Genomic DNA, 5950 nt, shown 5'->3' with positions numbered 1-5950 from the left:
TGGGGGAAACGCATACTTGCGTAGAGCCCGGGGACAGTTGTGTGCCAGTGCATCCGTGCCCAGGGGGGCCTGGGTCAGGGAATAGTACAACTGACAGTGAGAGGACTCATGGGAAGCAAACAGGTCCACCTGAGCTTCCTCGAATCGACTCCAGATCAGCTGGATCGTCTCGGGATGGAGTTGCCATTCTCCGGGGGATGTGAGCTGTCATGAGAGCACATCAGCTGCACGATTGAGCTCCCCTGGGATGTGGACAGCACGCACTGACTTGCGCCATGTCTGACTCCAGAGGAGGAGATGGCGGGCGAGTTGTGACATGCGACGTGATCGTAGACAACCCTGCCAGTTGATGTACGAAACAGTCGCAGTGTTGTCTGTGCGGACGAACACGTGCTTGCCGAGCAGCAGCGGCCGGAACCGCCGCAAGGCTAGTAGCACTGCCAGCAACTTGAGGCAGTTGATGTGCCAAAGCAGTCAAGGCCCTGTCCAGAACCCTGGGGCTGCCTGCCTGTTGCATATAGCGCACCAGCCCGCACTGGAGGCATCCGTCGTTACAACGACATGCTGAGACACTTGTTCTAAGGGCACTCCGGCCCATAGAAAGACAAGGTCCGTCCAGGGGCTGAATGAGCGGCAACACGTTGGCGTGATGGTCACACGAACTGTACCGCGGCGCCATGCCCATCTCGGGACTCGGGAGTGTAACCAGTACTGAAGTGGTCTTATATGCAGCAATCCGAGCGGCATGACTGCAGCTGCGGATGTCATATGCCCCAGGAGCCTCTGAAAACGTTTCTCAGGCAGCTCAGCACGGACCAGGCACGCTTGTTGGTGAGACGCGTCGTTATACTCACAGAGTCTAACTCCATACTGTTAAAAGAGATTCTCTGCACAGGGGAGGGCTTGCTCTTTTCCCAGTTGACCCGAAGCCCCAACTGGCTGAGGTGCCGGAGCAAGGGCGCCCCCCACGACTTTCGACTAAAGACACGGGGATCTGTCGTTACAACGACATGCTGAGACACTTGTTCTAAGGGCACTCCGGCCCATAGAAAGACAAGGTCCGTCCAGGGGCTGAATGAGCGGCAACACGTTGGCGTGATGGTCACACGAACTGTACCGCGGCGCCATGCCCATCTCGGGACTCGGGAGTGTAACCAGTGCTGAAGTGGTCTTATATGCAGCAATCCGAGCGGTGTGACTGCAGCTGCGGATGTCATATGCCCCAGGAGCCTCTGAAAATGTTTCTTAGGCAGTTCAGCACGGACCAGGCATGCTTGTTGGTGAGATGCGCCGTTATACTCACAGAGTCTAACTCCATACTGTTAAAAGAGATTCTCTGCACAGGGGAGGGCTTGCTCTTTTCCCAGTTGACCCGAAGCCCCAACTGGCTGAGGTGCCGGAGCAAGGGCGCCCCCCACGACTTTCGACTAAAGACACGGGGGGACAGGGAAAGCCCGAAGGGGAGGACCCTGTACAGCCATGCCCGACCCCCGAACGCAAACCGCAGGAACGGCCTGTATCGAGGAAGAATCAAGACATGAAAGTAAGCGTCCTTCAGGTCGACCGCTACAAACCAATCCTGGGGCTGGATGCATCTGATGATGCACTTCTGTGACAATATCTTGAACCGAAGCTGTGAAGGGCCCGATTCAAGACTTACAGAACCAGGATTGGCTGAAGGCCACCGTCTTTCTTGGGCACAAAGAAGTAAGGGTTGTAATACCCCAACATCATCTCGGCTGGAGGGACAGGCTCGATTGCGTCCTTCGCCAATAGGACAGCAATCTCCTAGCACTGGACAGGGGCAGCCTGACGAACTGAATCGCTTAGCCGAGTCAGACTGTCCAAATGAGCCAGCGGGACGGGTTGGACAGCGTGAGCCACGCCCCCAAACTCCATGCGAGTGGCACCAAAGTGACAATCGACATACCCGCAGTGGTGCACCGCTGGGAAGTCTTGCTGGACGGCCCAGAAAGCACCGTGTTCTGGCTCATCACGGCAGGGCTCCCCGTGTCCCCGCTGGCGATAAGGGGCATCGTGGGCGAGAGTGAGGAGGCAGTGGTTCGCTCACTGTCAACCCACGAGCCTGATGGCCTGGAGGAAAAAGGAAACTGCTCTTTCTTTGAGAATGTGGTTACCGATGGCCCTTGGGCCAGCAGCAGAACAGAACAAATTAAACAAAAGATTCTCCACCCGGCCCTCCTCCGGGGGAAGGAGTGGCGCTCTCCTCGCCATCTCCGAAAGAGAAGCAGTTCCTCACATCAGAGGAATGCACCAGGTGGGGCTGTCACAAGGAGCATGAGTTCCGAAAACCAGGTCTGGGTGGGCCAATACGGCACAACCAGCAAGACCTGTCCCTCGTCCTCGCTGACCTTGGAGGACTTATGGGAGGCAACCAGGTTTACCTGAGCTTCCCCGAATCGACTCCAGAACAGTCGGACCATCTCAGGATGGAGTCGCCATTCTCCGGGGAACGTGAGCTGTTGTGAGAGCACTTTGGCTGTGGACGGCATGCAGTGACTTGCACCGCGTCTAACTCCAGAGGAGGAGATGGCAGGCGAGTTGTGACATGCGACGTGATCGTAGACAACCCTGCCAGTTGATGTACGAAACAGTTGCAGTGTTGGCCATGCGGACCAACACGTGCTAGCCAAGCAGCAGCAGCCGCACCGCTGCAAGGATAGTAGCACTGCCAGCAACTCGAGGCAGTTGATGTGCCAAAGTAGTCGAGGCCCTGTCCAGAACCCAGAGGCTGCCTGTCCATTGCATGTAGTGCACCAGCCCGCACTGGAGGCATCCATCGTTACAACAACATGCCCCCCGACCCGTAGAAAGACAAGGTCAATCCAGGAGCTGAATGAGCGGCCACGTGTTGGCGTGATGGTCATGCGAACTGTACCACGGCGCCATGCCCATCTCGGGACTCGGGAGTGTAACCAGTGCTGAAGTGGTCTCATATGAAGCAATCCGAGCTGCGAGACTGCAGAATGTCTCGAGGACGCCGCTGAACCTGGGGGGGAGGGGGTTGCCTGGTGAACTGAATGGCTTTGCCGAGTCAGACTGTCCAAATGAGCCAGCGGGACAGGTTGGGCAGCGTGAGCCACGCCCTCAAACTCCGTGCGAGTGGCACCAAAGGGACAACAGACATACCCGCAGTGGTGCAGCAGTGGGAAGTCGTGCTAGACGGCCCAGAAACCACCACGTTCTGGCTCGTCACGTCAGGGCTCCCCATGTCCCCAAAGGGACCAACCGGAGATGCGTGGGAAGGCATTGCGTCCCCGAACCGCAATCTCTTGGCCGCTGGCAATAGGGGACGTCATGGGCGAGAGTGAGGAGGCAGTGCGTCGCTCACTGTTAACCCACGAGCCTGATGGGCCGGAGGAAAAGGAAAATGCTCTTTCTTTGAGAATGTGGTTACCGCTGGCCCTTGGGCCAGTACCGGAACAGAACAAATTAAACAAAAGATTCCTCACCCGGCCCTCCTCCAGGGAAGGAGTGGCGCTCTCCTTGCCATCTTCGGAAGAAAAGCAGTTCCTCGCATCTCTGGGCTGTCTGTGTTAGGGCCGCCTCGTCATTTTCCTGGAGGACGTAGGGGCTGGCTGACACAGGGGGGGAGGGCGCTGTGCTCCCGTGCAAGGCTCGACACGACCGGGCTCAACATGGTCTCAGCACGGGGTGCAGCAGCCGCAGGAGAGCGCCCTTGGTGACGGGTAGGCTGAGGTGTGGCCCGCAGCTGAATGACCGGTGGCAGGTGGAGGATGGCAGGTGGAGGATCACGCCGGGGCCGGATGTGCTGGATAGCCTCAGTCTGCCTTTGTACTGCCGAGAACTGCTGGGCGAAGTCCTCGACAGTGTCGCCGAATAGCCCAGCCTGGGAGATGGGAGCGTCAAGAAAGCGCACTTTGTCGACGTCACTCATCTCAGCAACGCTGAGCCATAGATGGCGCTCATGAGCCACGAGTGTGGACATCGCCTTCCCGAGGGACTGCGTCGCGACTCCCATCGCCTGGATAGCGAAGCTAGTCGCGTTACACAGATCCTGCATTTACCCCAGGCTGGTACTACCCCCCTGCATTTGTTTGAGTGCCTTGGCTTGGTAGACCTGCAGTATCGCCATGGCATGCAGGGCAGAGGCAGCTTGGCCCGCAGCACTGTAAGCCTTGGTGGTGAGAGCCGCCCTCAGCTTACAGGCTTTGGATGGGAGACGAGGACGATTCCTCCAAGTGGCGGCGTTTTGCGGGCACAGGTGCACCGCAACCGCACTCTCCACCTGGGGAATGTCAACGTACCCCCTAGCCACCCCGCCATCGAGGGTAGTGAGGATGGAGGCAGACGAGCGGCTTCCGGCCGAAAAAAAGGCTTCATCAGCTCCTCATGCACCTCCGGGAAGAAAGGAACCGGGGCAGGGCGTGGTCACGAGCCAAGACCCGTGCCGAGGAACCAATCATCCTGGACTGGGAGGTGTGCACGCCTCCAGCCCGATGCTCACGGCAGCCTGGGAAAGCATGGCCGTCACTCTGGGTCCGATTCGGCTTGGTGAACCTGCAGGATCGCCATGGCATGCAGGGCAGAGGTGGCTTGGCCTTCAGCCCTCTAAGCTTTGGCAATGAGATGACGGGAGACGAGGACGATTTCTCCAAGTGGTGGCGTTTTGCGGGCACAGGTGCACTGCAACTGCACTCTCCACCTGGGGAATGTCAACGTACCCCCTAGCCACTCCGCCATCGAGGGTAGTGAGGATGGAGGAGGCGGACGAGCGGCTTCCGGCCGGAAAAAGGGACTTCATCAGCTCCTCCCACGACACGGCACAGCAGAATCACCGGGGAGCTGCACAGAACAGCTGCTGTGGGAGGAGTGAGAGGTCCACGGGGACTGGCACAGTGGAGAGGCTCTTACTGTAACCCTCAGATCGCCCAGAACACTAGCCTATGGTTCTCTGCTCGTGGCAGAGAAGCCAGAGCAGGTAATGACAGAGGAAGCCCCTCCCATCCCCGTGAGGAGAGAGAGGTGCAATCACAGTACTGCCATGGTCACAGCCCGATGCTCACGGCAGCCTGGGAAAGCATGGCCGTCACTCTGGGGCCGATTCGGCGGTGGCGACAACACCCCATGCTGCGATCGACATCTACATGATCAACATGATCCTCTATCGGCGCACCAAATGAAACGCTGGGCATGCCACGACACGGCACAGCAGAATCACCGGGGAGCTGCACAGAACAGCTGCTGTGGGAGGAGTGAGAGGTCCACGGGGGCTGGGCCACGGGGACTGGCCCAGTGGAGAGGCTCTCACTGTAACCCTCAGATCGCCCAAAGCACTAGCCTATGGTTCTCTGCTCGTGGCAGAGAAGCCAGAGCGGGTAGTGACAGAGGAAGCCCCTCCCATCCCCGTGAGGAGAGAGAGGCGCGATCGCAGTGCTGCCATGGTCACATGCTCACAGTGAACGCATGAATCATCCACGAACGCAGCCTCAGCGTGCTGAATGCCCAGACACTGAAGACAATGATCGTGGCTGTCGACGGAGGATAGGAAACGAACGCAACCAAGAGGACACGGCCGGAACGGCCTCTTTAAAAAGACGTGAACCGACCGTGATTTGCTCTTTTACGAAATCTGCTCTTTTAGTTGACGTGCCCAGGGGAATCGCTACAGACAGGGACACCACTGTTCGCACCGTGACGCCAACCAGAACAGCTTCCAGACAGATGATGAATGGCTTTGTGGAGATCAACACGTTCATCCACTCGGCTCCAAAGCAAAAATCTGAAGAGTGGATGCACCTGTCGCCTATTTATACCCGTATGCACGGTGAGTGGCTCAGATATGCAAAATCCACTAGCCAAATTTCATTGGCGTTTTCTCTTAAAGTCAGAGATGATTGGGGCTCCCAAGTGAATCCCCCATAATGTAGATCATGACATAACTCGTAGTGACCGACAGATAGGGAAC

This window comes from Sinocyclocheilus rhinocerous, unplaced genomic scaffold (assembly GCF_001515625.1).
Source record: "Sinocyclocheilus rhinocerous isolate Xijiao unplaced genomic scaffold, SAMN03320098_v1.1 scaffold788, whole genome shotgun sequence".
NCBI lineage: Eukaryota > Metazoa > Chordata > Actinopteri > Cypriniformes > Cyprinidae > Sinocyclocheilus > Sinocyclocheilus rhinocerous.
The sequence above is the reverse complement of the archived record's forward strand: the minus strand, read 5'-3'. Positions refer to the sequence as shown.